We start from the raw sequence: 19,382 nt of genomic DNA, 5'->3' as shown, positions 1-19,382 counted from the left end.
TTCGGGTAGTGATAAAGCGGGATATCAAATCCAAACTCTTCTTCTTCTTCTTCTTCTTTGCATGCAGAAGGTCTCACAAGGAATCTTCACCGTCTCCAGGTTGGGCTGGGAATGATGCCTGCTTCCTCCTGTCAGTATAGATAACACCGAGCTAGATGAATCATCAAACCGTAGAACTGTAGAGTTAAAAGGGACCCCAGGGGCATCTAGCCCAACCCCCTCAAATGCAGGACTCTTTTTCCCAACACGGGGCTCAAACCCACAACCCTAAGAGTCTCATGCTCTACCGACTGAGCAATCTAAGAGTTGGAGCCTTCTTGTTTTAATGTCAATGGTCTGACAGCTTAAGGCACCTTCCTGTGCTCCTGCATTTGATGGAAACACTTTAATGTACCTTGATAACTCTTCGTGGCTTGATTTGAGGATGTTTTTCTTTGGCGAAGAAGGCCAATTGTTCAGTTCTTAATGCAGTATATAAGAATTTGGTGACATCATGTTCTAGTTCCTTGGAAGAACCAGAAAACAGCCCAGGCTCCCGGGCCAAGCTGTTTTTAGGAGATATGGACACACAAAGAGGCCCAGCCATTCCGAAGGAAGCTATTTCTTTACTTTATGTTTCATATCTCTAATGTGTCTTCTTGTTCAATTAGACTCAAACATCTTTTGAGCTTCTGCTAAAATTTAAGCGGAAAGGAACATATTTCTGTTCTGGACATTTGGGGGCCTGGGATAAGAATGGTTTATACAAATTGGCATTCTGTGGAAACTCCTTTATTGGTCTGAAGAGCCGAGGGCCAAAACCACATTACTTTTTAAAGATACATAAGATGAATGGGTTTGCAGGGCTGTATTTTCTCAGTCTGCTATATCCGAGCTCCAAACTGGTTTGGTAGATTACTTTCAGGACAATGGGAGAGCATAGCCGAGACTCCTTTGGTGGTCCCAAACTGCAAAGGGTTTAAGGTCATGTTGATGTCGGTTGTATTAGTAGCAGCTGTGCAATGTTGATGATATGCTCTCACTTGCAAGTCATCTCTGATAATATTTGCAAATATGTGATGTGAGGACAACATGAGCACAAGGACCTTAATATCTCTAGGATCCCACGTGAACCTGTTGGGGCAACGAGATCGCCCTCAAAGACCTGTTTTGAGTCTTCTTGCTAGCTCAGGGATGGGACACGACAGACCTGGGGATGAAATGTGCTCCTCCTCTATTTAACACTATTACTTTATTATTATTATTATTATTATTATTATTATTATTATTATTATTATTATTATTATTAATTTATTTGTACCCCAGACATGTGACTGGGTTGCCCCAGCCACTTTCCCAAACATAATGAAAAACTGAACATTAAAAAGCTTCCCTATACAGGACTGCTTTCAGATGTCTTATAGTGGTTATACAGCTCATCATCTCCTTGACATCTGATGGGAGGGCGTTCCACAGGCCCTCTGCCTGGTTCCAAGTGAGAGCCAGTGTTGTGTAGTGGTTAAGAGTGGAGGACTTGTAATCTGGTGAACCGGGTTTGCGTCTCCGCTCCTCCACATGCAGCTGCTGGGTGAGCTTGGGCCAGTCACACTTCTCTGAAGTCTCTCAGCCCCACTCACCTCACAGAGTGTTTGTTGTGGGGGAGGAAGGGAAAGGAGAATGTTAGCCGCTTTGAGACTCCTTTGGGTAGTGATAAAGCGGGATATATCAAACCCAAACACTTCTTCTTCCCTGTAGTTTCACTTTTTGCAATGAGGGAACCACCAGAAGGTTCTCAGAGCTGGACCTCACTGTGTACCTTCCAGTATACAGGGCCGAGGCCATTTAGGGCTTTAAAGGCCAACACCAACGCCTTGAATTGTGCTTGGAAACGTACTTGGAGCCAATGTAGGTCTTTCAGGACTGGTGTTACCTATATGGTCCTGGCGGCTGCTCCCAGTCACCAGTCTAGCTGCAGCATTCTGGATTAGTTGTAATGTTTCAGAATGCCCATTGCTGGGGAAATTAGAGTGTTCTTGTGCTCAAATCCTGCTTGCTGGTTTCCCGTGGGCGTCTGCTCAGCCTCCGTGAGAACATTGGCCTGATCCAGGAAACTCTTCTTATATTCTTTGGACACCCAGGCTATTTAGGTCTTTTGAAAGCCGGAGATGTTTCTCCTGCTGCATTGCATAACAAAGCTAGGAAGCCTGCACTCTTCCCAGTGCCTGCTATTGTGACTGATTGCCGTGCTTATTCTGTGTACATTTTCCGCTTTGACTAGAAGCATCACATATTGTACCTCTTACATTTCATGGCTCCTTGCCCCCACTATGTATATCCTCCCCCTTCCCCCCTCACTTTGCATCCACTTGTATGCATACACATATCTCTGCCAACTGAGGATCTGATGAAGTGGGCTCTCGTCTATGAATGTTTATGCCGCAATAAATCTGGAAGTCTTTAAGGTGCCGTAAGATGCTCTGTTGTTCTCGGGGCTCTAGATGTTACGGCCAGCACTTTGAAAGTAACTGCTACGGTTTCTTCGGCGCAGAAGGTTCCGTGTCCTCTCTGACTTGCCTGCCAGCTGCTGCCCCTCAATGCTTTCGGAAGCAGGAGTCTAGAGGGAGGGAGCTTGCAAGGGTTCGGAGGGGAGACTCATCAATGCCATATTAAGCAAGAGAACCGCAGAGTTCAAATTAATGCAATCCTCTTTCGGCCAGTCCCAGTCATATGGGAGCAAGCTTCATCGAGCATTTTAATCAACTCAAAAGGCAATTTGCTCAGCCCTCTGTTTATAACCTTGACAAGCGGGCAGGTTATTTTTAAGCACATTGACAAATGCGGGAAGCGAGTGCTGGCTCCTCCACAAACAATCCCCAGGCTGTGTCTAAAGGGGAGCAATGCCATGCACTGCTTGGTATAAACACACGTCGTATCGAACCAGGTAACCAGTCTCCTGGAAACTCATGAACCAGGAAAATATGGTCTAAATACTGAAGGAGGTCATGGATTTTCATTTTGGGTAAGGAGGTAGGGAGTGCATACCCAAACCGAAGGCTAAACTCATCAACAGAGGAAAAATGGTGTGGGCTGTTCGATTGCAGTTATCGGCTCTGGATGAATTAATCCAGAATGTCTGCCATGGCAAGAATTCATCCTCATAACCTGGATTAGAAATAGGCATTCAGCTCAAAGACATGCCGCCAGACCTCAGACCTCTGCATTGACCTGTCCAGGATAAAAACGAGTTAACTAAGAGTATAGTTGCTGCACAACAGCTGAAAGCTGAGCTACGCAGCCAGCAGGATCATGTGGTGCAGCTCTAGGGAGTGTTTTAAGGACCAGATGTGGCCCTCCAGACCTCTCTGCCTGGCCCTCAAGACTCTCACTTAGCCACACCCTTTCTCCAGGCCACACCCCCTCACTAGTCCACCTCCGCCCCCTGCCCCAGTGCTGTTGCCTGGCTGGACTGCATCCTTGAACTGTGTTCACGCTTCTTGTTTGCCTGGATGGATAATAGAGAGGTGGCTATGTTGTGTGTGTGTGTGTGTGTGTGTAGAAACATCTGGCTTTTGCACAGCTGGAATTAGTGCATTGCACAAAGATAAGAGTCACATCCTTCTGTCCTGTTCACTTTTGCCTCTGATCTCACGCACCGTGTGGTCCCTGGAAGGCTCCCCGGGAAGGAATGTGTTCCATGCACTGGACAAGATCCCCTACCCCTGTTCTACACTGTCAGCTCCCTTCTTAAAACGTAACATCCAGAACAGGACATGGTACTCCGGATGCAGTCCTGTCTGTCTTAGTGGATCAACTTTGCAAACCCGGTTAGGAAAGAGCTAGTATTATTTCTGCCGTGTAGAAAAAAAAAAAAAAACTGGTAATGGGGGTGGAAAGTGCATTTCCCATCTTCTCTGTGAAACCGGCCCTACAAAACGGCGCATTCCATTAGGTCACTTTACACGGTATGGGTAGCCAAGGAGGACTCAGAGGCAACTGGGCTGCCTGACAAAATGCAACCTGCCCTTATCCCCCTGGCAACTGTCCCTGCCATGTTCCTAGAAGCAGCCTCGGCAACGAGAGCAACTGGGATGAATGGAAAGGTCCAGTTTCTGATAGTAATCTTTGACCGCCAAGTGTGCTTTTCCACGACGCGCCATGGATCTGATAAGGTTTTAGATTTTTGCCAGTCGGAATCTCATTAACCAAGTGAAAAGGGGCCGAACCTGAGCAATATGGCTGGAAAAGAGCGACCTGGAAACCTGAGACCACGGCCAGCTGTCTTTCTAAAGTGCTTTCCGTCGATTGGGTCCCAGGGTAATGTTTGCTTTGGCCCGCTGCTGCTCTGGGCTGCGAGAACAGCTGTTCAGATTTGCTGATGATATCACAATTAGCGGCAAATTGTTTAATACTTTCCCAGAGAGTAATGTTCATTCAGCCCTTTGTGATGGGAAGGGCCTTTTCTCTATCTCCCACAACCCGTCCAGGCCAATTAACAGAGCTCAGAACGACTCAGCTCTGCCCTGCAGGCTGGCAGGCTATTATCACTGCTTTACTGCTGCCATCAGAAGGGTCGTGGTGGAACCAGAGTGCGCAGCTCCCCAGAGATGCTTCCTGCAGATTCAGTTGATGATCCAGAAGTAACTCTCCGTATCCACAGAAGCCCATTCATCCACCTTGTACGGCAGGAGCAAGGAGCCTTTTTCACTCTGAGGGCCACAATGCCTCAAGCGCAACCTTCCAGGGGCCATGTTAGCAGTGGGCGGAGCCAGATGCAAAAAAAAAAAATGGGCAGGGCAGCAAATAATAGAAATCATAGAATTGTAGAGTTGGAAGGGACCACGAAGGCCATTGACTCCACCCTGCTGCAGTGCAGGAATCTTTTGCCCAACATGGGTCTCGAACCCACCCTTGCCTGCGCCCACCTCACCACCCCCTAGCTTCCGCCTGGAAAACCATCGCTGCCTAGAGTGTCATTTTGCAAGGCATCGTCAACACTCAGTAGGGTGGGAGACAGGGAGGCCAACAGTAGGTGGCGCCAGAGCCAATGACTGCCAGAGCTAACTAATTATCATTTTGTTCCCATCTTGCATGTGGGGGCCGACTCAGGACAGACTGAGCTTGGTGGGGAAGTGCTGCACTCGGCCTAAAGGACTATCTTCTGCTTTCAGAAGCAGAAGGTTTGATCTTCTTGCAGTCCATGGGACTCTCAAGAGTCTCCTCCAGCACCATAATTCAAAAGCATCAATTCTTCGGCGATCTTTTAGGTTTTAGCAAATGCAAACTTTGTGCAGAACTGTGCCTTCATTTTTTGGTGAAGCATCTCTCCCCCCCCCTTCTGATCCTTCTGCCAACCACACCTCTGTCTATCTATAATGCAAACTGTTGCCTTGGTCCTGACAAGAAATTTAATTCAGAGTTGCAGAAAGGTGGAAAAAAGGATGGAACAGAAATGTCACCTTTAATTGGTTGAATATTTCACTCTATTGCCTCTCTCTCAGCCCCTCCAGACTGATGTTTTGTAGTGGGTGGATTCTGCATCATGTTCTTGACGCAGTAAGAACACATTAGTGGTGAATTTATTGTGCTTTAATTTTCTCTGCGATGCTCACCCAGTGCTACTGCGTTATTGCTGTCTGGAGGGGCTGTTGTGCAACAAAAGGGCAACAAAAATAAGGCAGAACATATTTAGTGTAAATAGTCATGGGATTTCAAGAAGTGTCTGGATAGGCACTGATTGGAAATGAATCAGTGGGGCAGAGGATCTCCAGCGCTTCAGAATAAAGGATCTCTACATGGAGATGTCAAGGACTGAACCTCGAACGTCTGCACACGAAACAGATGTTCTACCACTGAGTGGTGGCCCTTCCCAAATAGAGGCTCGCACACTCTTCAGTCATGTGCTCTTGGCAAGAAAGAGGCGACAGCACTTTAAGTGAGGCGGTAAAATATGCTTGGAGATTATAGGGTGGCTTAGAAGAGGGAGAAATGTGTAGGTAAAGTAGCTAGCTTAGAAGAGGGAGAAATGTGTAGGTAAAGTATCTAGACAGCAAAGTAGCTAGACAGCAGTCACGAAATTAAAAGACGCCTGCTTCTTGGGAGAAAAGAAATGAAAAACCTAGACAGCATCTTAAAAAGCAAAGATATCACCTTGCTGACAAAGGTCCGTATAGTTAAAGCTATGGTTTTCCCAATAGTAATGTACGGAAGTGAGAGCTGGACCATAAAGAAAGCTGATCGCCGAAGAATTGATGCTTTTGAATTATGGTGAAGGAGGAGACTCTTGAGAGTCCCATGGACTGCAAGAAGACCAAACGTATCCATTCTTAAGGAAATCAGCCCTGAGTGTTCACTGGAAGGAGAGATCCTGATGCTGAGGCTCCAATACTTTGGCCACCTCATGAGAAGAGAAGACTCCCTAGAAAAGACCCTGATGTTGGGAAAGATGGAGGGCACAAGGAGAAGGGGACGACAGAGGATGAGATGGTTGGACAGTGTTCTCGAAGCTACTAACATGAGTCTGGCCAAACTGTGCGAGGCAGTGAAGGATAGGCGTGCCTGGCGTGCTCTGGTCCATGGGGTCACGAAGAGTCGGACACGACTGAACGACTGAACAACAACAAAAGTAGCTAGCACACCTGTTTTTCCAACTCTAGAAGCTTTAGCTACCAGACTCTGCAATGTAGTGGTTAGAGGATCAGCCTAGGATCCGGAAGACCAGGGTTCAAATCCTCACTCGGCCAAGAAGCTCCCTGCATGAACGTGAGCCTGACTCTCAGCCTAATCTATATCACAGAGCTGTTGCGAAGACAAATCATAGAATCGTAGAGTTGGAAAGTACACCAAAGGTCATCTAGTCCAACCCCCTGCAATGCAGGAATCTCAACTGAAGCATCCATGGCAGATGGCCATCCAACCTCTACTTAAAAACCTCCCAGGAAGGAGAGTCCACCACCTCCCAAGGTAGTCCGCTCCACTGTTGAACAGCTCTTACTGTCAGAAAGTTCTTCCGGGTGTTTAGTCACAATCTCCTTCTTTGCAGCTTGAAGCCATTGGTGCGAGTCCTGCCCTCCAGAGCAGGAGAAAACAAGCTAACTCCATCTTCCACGTGACAGCCTTTGAGATATTTGAAGATGGCTGTCATACCTCCTCTTGGTCTCCTCAGTCTGCCCCAAATAAGATGGGGCAGAGCTATGCATGCCATCTTGAACTCCTTGGGGGAAAGGTGGGCTGGAAGCACAATGAAAGTTGGGATAGAAACATGATAGGTGAATAAATAATAGTGTATATGTGTGTGCAGCCCACACACTGGTATATTTGCACATGATGTGCTACGTACACGGACTGATTTATTTCGTCTTCGCGTTTCTCAATGAACTTTCCCCCAGTGTAAATAATAACAGGATTAAAGTTATTTTTAGGGTTGGCCGGCATCCTCGGAGTTCCCTCCCCTCCCCTCCGCCCGCGTCGACTTGCTCCCCCATCATCACCCCTAATAACAGGCACATTGTTTGTAGTGTTTGACTTGGCAAGGCCCCAGGACCAGGGTTCACACGTTATTATTATGGAAGTCAATTTGCTTTGAGTGGGAGCGGTGGCAGAAGGCAGGGTGGGGTGTTGGGGGCTGAGGTGGAGAAACGAGACTCTGGGAAAGCCTCCAGCTCGGAATGACTGTGAGCCGTGCCGATTCTGGACCCGTCTCCTTGCCGTTCTTGCCCCCGCCCCCCTCCCCGCTTGGGAAGCTTTGCCTTTGGCTCTTGCCCAGCGAGTAATGCAAGGATCAGAGTCAGATCCAGGGAAGAAGGAATCATTTGCTGCAGAACTGGCAGCTCTTGAAAAGAGCAGGGAGCCTCAAAGGGTTTCTGCTATTCACGTGGGGATTCGGATGGAGCCTGGATGCCGATGGCCAATGCATGCTTTGATCCTGGACTTGGGGCCCCCTTGGCTTTGAAGTTAAGACTTCTCGCCCACCCGATTCCTCTCCTTGGATGGTTGTAATAATAACAAGCAACTTGCTTCTTTTAAGGGACCCCTACTGTCCCTCCCACTCAACCAGCACTAAACGGGGCCTGAGCAAGCCCTAGCAAAGCCCTCTGCAGAAAGTTGGAAGTTTCATGGGAGAGAAGACGGCAGAGATGTGCCTGGAGCAGGACACAGACAATCGCCGGAGGTTTCTCAGAGGAAGCGTTGCTGGCTGTAGTGTGCATGCCCATCCCATGAGTATCTCTGCTCATGACAACCGCCATGCTGGAACAGACCACATGCCCTGGCTCCCATCCCAAAACCCGACAGCAGGGGCTCTTTCTTGCAATTAAGGAAGTGATCTGTAGTAAAGCAGCAGGGAAGTTTATTAAATTATGCATAGGATGGAGAAAGTGAGCAGAGAAACGTTTTTTCTCCCTCTCTCATAGCTCCACAAGTTGTGGGCAGCCAACAAGGCTGAATGTCGGAAGATTCAGGACAGCTTTTTGTTGTTCAGTCGTTCACTCGTGTCTGACTCTTCGTGACCCCATGGACCAGAGCACGCCAGGCACGCCTATCCTTCACTGCCTCGCACAGTTTGGCCAAACTCATGTTAGTAGCTTCGAGAACACTGTCCAACCATCTCATCCTCTGTCATCCCCTTCTCCTTGTGCCCTCCATCTTTCCCAACATCAGGGTCTTTTCCAGGGAGTCTTCTCTTCTCATGAGGTGCCCAAAGTACTGGAGCCTCAACTTCAGGATCTGTCCTTCTAGTGAGCACTCAGGGCTGATTTCCTTGAGAATGGATAGGTTTGATCTTCTTGCAGTCCATGGGACTCTCAAGAGTCTCCTCCAGCACCATAATTCAAAAGCATCAATTCTTCGGCGATCAGCCTTCTTGATGGTCCAGCTCTCACTTCCGTACATTACTACTGAGAAAACCATAGCTTTAACTATACGGACCTTTGTCGGCAAGGTGATGTCTTTGCTTTTTAAGATGCTGTCTAGGTTTGTCATTGCTTTTCTCCCAAGAAGCAGGCGTCTTCTAATTTCGTGACTGCTGTCACCATCTGCAGTGATCATGGAACCCAAGAAAGTGAAACCTCTCACTGCCTCCATTTCTTCCCCTTCTATTTGCCAGGAGGTGATGGGACCAGTGGCCATGATCTTAGTTTTTTTGATGTTGAGCTTCAGACCATATTATGCACTCTCCTCTTTCACCCTCATTAAAAGGTTCTTCAATTCCTCCTCACTTTCTGCCATCAAGGTTGTATCATCAGCATATCTGAGGTTGTTGATATTTTTTCTGGCAATCTTAATTCCGGTTTTTTAATTCAGGACAGCTAGAGCAGTGTTTTTCAACCACTGTTCCATGGCACACTAGTGTGCCGCGAGATGTTGCCTGGTGTGCCGTGGGGAAAATTGTGTTTATTTGATTCCTATTCAAGAGAATTACTTTATATATAGTCAATATAGGCACAGAGTTAATTTTTTTAACATTTTCTAATGGTGGTGTGCCTCGTGATTTTTTTTCATGAAACAAGTGTGCCTTTGCCCAAAAAAGGTTGAAAAACACTGAGCTAGAGGAAAGTGTTTAGTCACATAGCACATAGTTAAACCATGGAACCGACTCCCCCAGGAGGCAGTGATGGCCACCAGCCTAGATGGCCTGAAAAGAGGATTAGACAACTGCGTGGAGGTGGGGACTATCAATGGCTACTGGCCATGATGGCTCTGCTCTGCCATCCACAGTTGGAGGCAGCAATGCTTCTGAATACCAGCTGCTGGAAACCACAGAAAGGGAGAGGGCTCTTGTACTTAGGTCGTGTTTGAGGGTTTCCCACAGGCACTTGGTCAGCCAGTGTGAGAACAGGATGCTGGACTAGATGGCCTGATCAGATTGGCCTGATCCAGCAGGCTCTTCTAAGGCCCTTACCTTTGTAGAGGAATAGTACAGACACAGCATCAGGAAAGGAGCTGGTTGAACCCCAGAGCTCTTCACAAAATGAAGGGCTAGTGGGGATGCACTCAGTCTAGGAGCAAGGGCCAAAGTTCACAAATCCAACATTGGTGGCAAGACTACATGGGAGATGTTCCAACGAGTTTCCTATGCCAACCCACCAAGCTTTTAAACCAAATCACTTAATCGGCACTTACTCGTCATAAGCCTTATTCCAACAAGCAGGTCTAGCCTGCAAGTAGGCTTGATGTTTAGGTGGGTGTATCTCCTCCCTTCTTGGAAGGTGTCTTGGCAGTCCAGAGGTGAGGAATCTGTCCAGATCTTGTTGTTCTACAACTTCCACTACCACTGGTCATTGGTCATGCTAGTTGGGGCTGATGCAGGTTGGAGGCCAACAATGTCTGGAGGTCTGCAGTTTTTCTTGCACCAATCCAGTCTATCATTGGGTTTCCAGCAGTGACCAGCCATATGCCTTTGGAAAATGGCAAGCAGAAGATGGGAATTCTTGTGTTCTTTGTTCCCAGAACTTGGAGATTTTATGCTTCTGTACCCAGAGGAATGTGGGTAGCTGTCTCATATCAAGTCAGACCGTTTTCTCATCTATCCTGATGTTGTCTACAATGAAGGACAATGACTCACCAGGCTCTCAGGTAAAGAAGGTATTTCTCCTACCTGGAAGGTTGGACCTAAAACTTAGAATCCTAGAGGTCTACCCACTGGTTCTAGTCCTAACATTTGGAGCCAAAGGAAAGAAGGAGCTTTTCCCATGCAAGACATGGGCTCTACCACTAAGTCAGAACCATTCTCTGTTCCTAAACAGTTGGAGCTATTTAGCTGTCACATCGCCCTAATTCTCCATGACTTTATCTATTCTGGATGAAAGGCAGATAAAAAGGAATAGCTCCTAAGCACAAGATCTAGAGAGGTAAAGGCCTGGTGGAGGGAGGCAGGGAGGGATAGAAAACCCCCTTGAAATAAATTGCAGAGAGCTGTCAGATGAATTTCCCAGTGCAAAAAAGAGAGTAGCTTTTCCTGCTCATGTTATGGGGAGACTGAAGTCTTACTGGGCATGCTTAGCAAAAGTGCAGCATCAAGGACTCATCCTGGCTTCCTTTAGCAGCTTAACTAGAGGCCCACACTTGAATGTTGTGTGTCCAAGCTGTTCTGGTTTGCTTTCCTTCCCAGCACTTTCCCCAGGAAACATGCATTTTACCGCTAAGTCAGAGCAAACAGCAGTCCACAGAAAACCCTATGTTCATTTGCTCCAATTCAGCAGTAAAATGCAGTTTCCCCGGGGAAAGTGCCAGGACAAGAAAAAAAAAAAAGGGACAGACATGGCTCTTTAAAGTGAGGACCTGCGCCTAGAAACGTGGCACAAAAGGAAGTCAGGATGAGCCCCCAGAGAAAGCAGGGTCTCCCCCACCCTCACACTTGGTAAAAGACCATCTTCGGAGAAGGCCAGCAGTTAGCTTAAGACTTCCCAAGCTCCAGATAGCTGCTGAACATCTTCCTACATGGTTGAAAATGGAAGCAAGCATCGTCCTTTCTACTGTCCCCCTTTCTACTGTCCAAATCTAAGAATTCCCACCCACAAAAAATACCACCCCTAACAGGAAGGAGACAAAGCAGGCCATCTCTATTGTTACAACACCCACTTGACTTCTCCAAGCAGTGAGAAGTTCCAGGCTTTGCTTTCCCCTGGAGGAGGACCCTGGAGGTTTACTGGAGTTCAGCAATACTTGTGCTTATTTACAGATACACAGGCTGCATGTAAATTGGAGGCTCAGACAAAAAGCCAGAGTTTGCTGCTCCAACTCCAGGGTTGTAGGGAGGCAGCTAACACCCTAAGAAGCTCGGATTCACAAACACAGCTCTGGGCTCATCCAAGCTCATTGTCCCACGATTTCTTCCTTTTGGTCCATGACTTCTAGGCATGGGTCCAATAAACCTTTCTTTTGTCCCACCACCATCCCTGGGGAAAAACGCACTGTCAATTGGAACGCTGAATTGGAACAAACAAACAATCCACAGGAAACATTTGCACTGCTTCAGGGAAAGCAGTGAGACAAAAGAAAAACATCTCACACTCATGCCTAGAAGTCATGGACCAAGTGAAAGAGTGGAGAGCCCTTCATGTTGGAGTCCCCCCCACCACCACCAACATGAAGATCTTAGGGTACATTATCCTTAACTGGGGTGAGGGGCAGGGAGAGAGGTGGCTTCTCCCAGGAATTTTCTAGCCATTTATAAGGCCAGCTATTGAGAGCAATATACCGGTACCAACTTCACTAAGTGAGGAGCTTGGCAACTCTGCTAGGCCCATTTATGTAGTTGTCAGCAGTTGCTCCTCAATCCATTAACCCTCTCTTGTCCAAACTTTCATGGAGCAAGCTTGTTTTCTCCAGCTCTAGAAGGTAGGACCCGAACCAATGGCTTCAGGTTGCGAGAATGGAGATTCTGACTAAACATCAGGAAAAACTTTCTGATGGTAAGAGCTGTTCGACAGTGGAACAGACTCCCAAGGGAGGTGGCGGACTCTCCTTCCTTGGAGGTTTTTAAGCAGAGGTCGGATGGCCATCTGTCATGGATGCTTTTAGCTGAGATTCCTGCATTGCAGGGGGTTGGACTTAGATGACCCTCAGGGGTAGCTTCCAACTTTACAGTTCTATGATTCTAAGTGATCTAATGATCCAGTCCACTGCCCAATGCAGAGACACGGCAGTACTGTCTGCCACCAGTGAATTCGGCCAATAGGAAAGTGGTGTGGCCCCAGCAGTGACTCACTCAGAGGCACAACATGCCACCTCCTCTGCAGGCTTAGAATTCTCTTTTGAAAGTCATGTTTCAGTTCTATAATAATAATAATAATAATAATAATAATAATAATAATAATAATAATAATTTTATTTATACCCGCCCTTCCCAGCCAAAAAAACTGGGCTCAGGGCGGCTAACACCAATTAAAATCACAGAAAAAAACATAAACACAATCAATTTAAAATAACAGATTAAAATACAAATTTAAAAATTCAATTAAAACTGCGGTCTCAATTTCAAAATAACCCACCAATAAAAGAATGAAGCATAAATATTAAACAGAAACCAACCCAAAGGCCAGGTGGAACAGCTCCGTCTTGCAGGCCCTGCGGAAAGATGCCAAATCCCGCAGGGCCCTGGTCTCTTGTGATAGACTGTTCCACCAAGTCGGGGCCAATATTGAGAAGGCCCTGGCCCTAGTTGAAGCCAACCTAGCATCTTTGTAATATGGGAAGGAATTACCTGCCCTTGGCAGAGGCTGAAGAGCATTATGCCATACAGGGATGCAACTGACAGCCTCCTACGGACAGCTCCTTGGGAGTCAGAGAAGCCTTCTGTGGTGTTATTTCTCACAGCACAGGGCTGGTTCTCTCATGGCACACCGGTTAGATAAAGCCTCTCACATCCCCAACGATGTAGTTTAATGGTGTTGTGTGATTTTTTTTATGCAGCGGGAGTACTGAGCTCTATTCCCCCAGTCAGTGGATATTTTAATTTCCTCTTTTCGGCTCCAAACTTATCCAAAACTAATATCTTCTGTAAAATGCAATATAATGAGCTATATTTTATAACTAATTTTCATTACTCGTTAAATCATGACTAATGGAAAAAAAAGTCTGGCGGGGGAAGGAGCAAGGTGCAATGGCAGTGTGCAAATGTCTGCATCGGAGAGCTGGTGTCAGTGTCTCGAGAGCAGAAAGCCATAACTGTGCCTTTATTTCTAAGTGCTACATAAATTCCCAGATTAAGAAATACAAGATATATTGTTGCATCAATGGATGCTGACAAAATCCTCCCCATCCAGATTTCTCCTTAGATTTGGGAGGATCCCAGTCACCTGGTTTTGTTTCCAGAATGGCATACACTTGCCGTCTTACCAGTTCTCCATTCTTCATAAGAATGAAGAGACTGCTGGAACAAGCCAATGTCCCATCTAATTTATGTGTTGTTGTTGTTTTGAAATACACACACAGAGAGAGAGAGAGAGAGAGGTTACAGCCACTTCAGGTTGTGTGATTTTGGGTCGCGCACCGCGCCAAACCTAGAAGTACTGGATTATTTCTGGGTTATTTCTGGGTTTCGCCGCTCATGCATGGGGATAGGGCACCATCCTAACTTTTAAATATTCAGTTGCAAATCTAGTAATTGCAACTCCCCTGCCTCTAGCATGTGCTTTTACTAGAACTGAGCCTAAACTATTCACAACTTTTGGAAATGTTTTTTTATTTTCAGCGACTATTTTTGGGGCACACCTTAATTCCTTTGCCTTCTCTTTCCTTCACTCAGGCTTCATCTGCTCTCGGTGATGGGATTCCGCAACCCAATCTGACCGTTGCTGTGGAACCGTCTCATTCCTTATGTGCTTCCTGATTGGCTGCGACCTGCCGCTATGACTAATCCAGGAAGCGCCAGCGAAGGGGGAAATGGTGCTGAAGCAGCAAAAGCTGGGGGGGGGGGAGGAAGACCCAAACAGGAGTTAAAGCGAATGTTCACACCATCAAAGTGTTTTTCAGAGAAGTATTTCTGCCCCACCAAAATAGCTATTTTTGGTCTGAAAATTGGAACCGGAGAATGTACAGCTCAGCCCCAGTTCTCAGTGTCATTTGTGAAAACTCCCCAAGGCTGCACTTTTATGCGTATTTACTTAGGGGAAATCACATTGAATTCAGTGAGCTTTGCTTCTGAGTATGGTCAAACTATATAAGTAGGGCAGTCCCCTAGTTCTTGGGCCTGTTTAGTCAGAGCTGAAGGATTCATATTTTGGAATGCAACTGGTTCTTGGCTGCCTCGGAGGAGGTGGGTCGTATCCCTCTCTGCAGCTCTGGAGGGACGTGTGGCAAATATGGCAAACCATCGTTAAGGATCTAGCAGTAGCGCCAGTCTGTAGGAAGCATTGAAGAAATTGCGCGCAGACTGGAGCATTCCGCATGTGTGTTAATGCTCCAGATTTTTCTCAGCAGTTTTGAACTACTCCCTACCACCCCTGCATTGCAAAGCTATCGTTCCCATGTTTTTAGAACCCATCATTTATAAAAACCACACGGGTCGCATTCCATTTTTCTTCCTCCTTGTCCTGCAGCCTGTGGTTCCCGATATTCACCACCCTCCTCCTGCACTCATATTTTAGCACTTCCTCCTCCTCCTGCACCTCATTAGATTTCTTTTTCAAAAACCGCACCCAGTTTTCTTTCATTCTTTCTGGAAATATAAAACTGTTTGCATCCAGAAAAAAAGGATAGAATCCGGAGAAGGGAGAGCCCGGTCCTTGAGGGGGTCCTGCAAAAGTGTTCTTTGAACCAGGGGAGCCAGGCAAATCTTGTAGCTGTTGCGCTGCAGTGTGCAGTTTTGCAAAGAGCAGGAGATTCGGCTTCCCGGGTCTCCCTCCTGAGGCTCTGCAGGATTGCAGAAGGGGATCTGGCTTTTAGGGTGAAGAGGACGGCAAAGCTTTGCCCTGCCTGTCCCACATAAAGAACGATACCTCTTATCTGTGGAATGCCCTCCCACCAAATGTCAAAGAGAAAAACAACTACCAGACTTTTAGAAGACATCTGAAGGCAGCTCTGTTTAGGGAAGCTTATAATGTTTAATATATTATTGCATTTTAATATTCTGTTGGAAGCTGCCCAGAGTGGCTGGGAAACCCAGCCAGATGGGCGGGGTATAAATAAATTATTATTATTATTATTATTATTATTATTATTATTATTATTATTATTATCTTAGCCACTGTGAGAACAGGACTCGGGACCAGATGGGCCTTTGCCAATTGCCAAGCTCATCTTCTTTCATTCTTATCCCCTGGTTCAAAGCAATGCAGAATTTGAACTCGCATGCTGCCTCTTGTAGTTTTACCTGTGTAGTTTTACCTATGATAGTCCATTCAAGATCAGCCAGTGGCTTAGTTCTCAAGTGATGAACTTGCACATGCAGATCACTCCTGTGACCAAGTATGAGTGAACCAGCTCTTCCTATCACATGAAAGTTTTACTGAGCGAAATACTTAGAGCCGTCTCAAGAAATTTTGAGGCAAACCATAAAGCGGCAGGCATTCCTTGGATCTGCTGCCCCTGTGGATTTTGCCGCCTGAGGCTGTGGCCTCACCTTGTCTCATGGGTGGGCCGGCCCTGACTTAGCTGGTTTTTGTATGCAGCATACCCACATCTTTTACATATTCACCTTGGCCTGTGTGAGAAAAGGATGTGGGACTAGAAGGACAAAACAATTAGAGCTCCTCATCTGAAATCCTATGCAAGGTTACATAATACAACAATAGCCCAAAATGCAGCTGTTATTCAAATGATTAATATACCAGTTGAAATGTAATTAGAAGCTAATAATAATATGAACCGCAGTAATATAAGAACTGGAAGAATGTATTGATCAAGGAGTGTGGGAAACCACTTTAATTAAATTGTACAAATTTGGAATTAATTGGAATTAATTTGATATTAATTGGTATTTGTATAATTGGCATAATTGGGGTAATATTGGGTAAATATTGGCTTCAACCGTGTTAGATTTGTTTCTGTCTGTGTACACACTGAAGGGCATTAATGAGGCAAGGATGCATTTAACCTATGCAAAGGTGTTCACATCTTGGCTAGAAGCAAATTAGGAATGGTTTGAGGACCCTGACTGGTGTTTGAGAAGCAGTGCATCAAACAGGATGCATTTGGGGTGACATGGTGCAAACTTGGAAATGCAGTGAGTACACAGCAAACAGGAGTGTGAACACAACCCAAGCAAACATTGTCAGTGCCCCCCCCCGCCCCCATTCACATGCAGTATTAGGAAGTTGAAACAGATTTCCAGATTTTCCTCACCACCATTTGAGGCATTTGCCCACTGCTGCAAACTCACATTATTCTGCATCCCACTCCTCTGCCTGCAGGGAAATATTTGTATTTCTAGATGTTGAAAGCAGGGAGAAGGTTCAGCAGGGCTCTGAGAAGCTTCTGTCTTTTCATCCACTCAAAACATGGAAGAGCGCAACACAGCTATCGGCTCCTGTCTGGGGCACAATTTACATCCTAGACTAGTCTAGTGCCTGTTACAGGTGGGTAGCCATGTTGGTCTGCCATAGTCAAAACAAAATAAAATAAAAAATTCCTTCCAATAGCACCTTTGTTGTTGTTCAGTCGTTCAGTCGTGTCCGACTCTTCGTGACCCCATGGACCAGAGCACGCCAGGCACCCCTGTCCTTCACTGCCTCTTGCAGTTTGGCCAAACTCATGTTAGTAGCTTCGAGAACACTGTCCAACCATCTCATCTCATTAGAGACGAACTAAGTTTGTTCTTGGTATGAGCTTTCGTGTGCATGCACACTTCTTCAGATACACTGAAACAGAAGTCACCAGATCCTTATATACAGTGAGAGGGTGGGGAGGGGTATTACTCAGAAGGGTGGTGGGAATGGGGGATTGGCTGATAGGGGTGGAAAACCTGTTGACGACTGTTAACAACTGCAATTGGTCTTGCAGGGAAAGGCAGGGGGTGAGATGGCTAAAAATAGCTGTATCATGTATAATAGCTTTATCATGTACAAAGAGATAAGAATCCAATGTCTCTATTCCGACCAGGTCTCTCCGTGGTTTTAAGTTTGGTAATAAGTTGCAATTCAGCAACTTCTCATTCCAGTCTATTTCTGAAATTCTTTTGTAATAAGACAGCTACTTTGAGATCTTATATACAGTAGAATGTCCTGGAAGATTGAAGTGCCTGAATTACAAGGGGATCAGAGAGGATACCAGACTCCTTTCTCCAGTTTTATTTTTTTTTAGGGGGTGGGGCAAATTTTGCCCTTGCTCAGGGTGCCACATTGCCAAAGTCCATCCTACCCTCTCTCCCCGCCCCCAGATTTTAGCTATTTTATTTACATATTTATCTGGAAGATTTATGCCCTGCCTTTCAGTCAAATGGCTTTCTAGGCACCTTACAATGGGTTGTAAAGGTACAACACACTCACAACTCACAGTCCAGCAGTCTTTTGTCCTGTGCTCGTTGGATGGGGGACCATCTGGCTCTGCAGTCCCAGCTCAACTCGCAGTCAGAACAGAGTGCGCTTTCTTGCACCAAAAACAAAGACGCGGCATAAAGCTACCAAGTAGTGGAAAATCAAGGAGGCTCATCTTAAACTCCCCCCCCCCATTAGACTGTCAACACATAAAGAAAAAGTTCCTTGGATGCTGGGTGGGATACAGAAATAAAGAAATGCAAGCCTTTCTTGAAATCGATTGGGTTTCAGCTTTTAAGTGCAGGCTTAGATTCCACTTTTAAAAACATGGTTTTCAATGCCGGAGGTGGGGAAATTGTGGCTCTTCCAGATGTTACTAAATCCGAAACCCTACCATCCTTTCCTTGGGCCATGCTGGCTGGGGCTGATAGGACTGGATGGAATCGAACCACCTCTGGAGGACCCACTGCTTCCTCACCCCCTTGCTTTGAGTGCAATCTGTGTTGAGCCCCTTTTATTTCTGCAGAGTGATGCTGCAATTCTTCATCCACATCCATGCAACCTAAGGCGAGTCTGGCCCACCAATGGCCCACCTAGTCCAGCATCCTGCTCTCACTACAGGGGCTAACCAAGTGCCTGTGGGGAACCCCCAAGCAAAAACTGAGCACAAGAGCTCTCTCCCCACTTGTAGCCCCTCCCCCAGCATCTAGGCATACTTCCTCTGACTGTGGAAGCAGCATGGCAAGCAGCCCTCAAGAGCCCAATCCTCCATGAATTTGCAGTATTGAAATGGGGAAGGCTGTGCCCAGGTGACTCCATCTACTTTCAAGGTGTCAGCTGTTGATGGGCACCTTCAAGGTCTCTCCTGCTCTCACTTCTTGAGGGTTCCTTATATTTAAGATACACTTGGATTGCACAGCCCTTTTAATAGAAGATAGAATCATAGAATCATAGAGTTGGAAGAGACCACAAGGGCCATCCAGTCCAACCCCCTGCCAAGCAGGAAACACCATCAAATGTCGATGGACAACCCAAGACCCCGGTTGCTCTCCCTTTTCAGGTTCTTCACCGTTAAACTGGACTTGGACCAGGCAGCTCTTGAAACAGAGAGTACCTTCACAAACAGAGGGCTGTCCTCTAAAGAAAGACCTGTGGCCACTCTTCCTCAGCATAAGGAAGACAATTTTTATTTTTGAGACCAGTCTGCTGTTGGTTTCAAAAAGCTGTATCCTTATAATGTTTTAAAAAAAAATAATTTAAGATACAGGAGAATATGTTCCCTTTTTAGGTTTCAGAACGCAGCCCTGGCCATGATCACACAGTTATTTATGACTGCATTTCTGATATTCTTTCTTCTTCTGGAGATATGAACATTTCAGCTACTTCACTCTAGGCAACGGACCTACCGCCAGGCAGTCGAGATCAAAGAGCCTGGCAGGAAGGAGAAGCCCAATATCAGTCTGGCTTCCCTGGGCTGAGAAGAGTCCTCTGGGG

Source organism: Lacerta agilis, chromosome 5 (assembly GCF_009819535.1).
Source record: "Lacerta agilis isolate rLacAgi1 chromosome 5, rLacAgi1.pri, whole genome shotgun sequence".
Lineage (NCBI taxonomy): Eukaryota > Metazoa > Chordata > Lepidosauria > Squamata > Lacertidae > Lacerta > Lacerta agilis.
Note: the sequence above shows the minus strand (reverse complement) of the source record.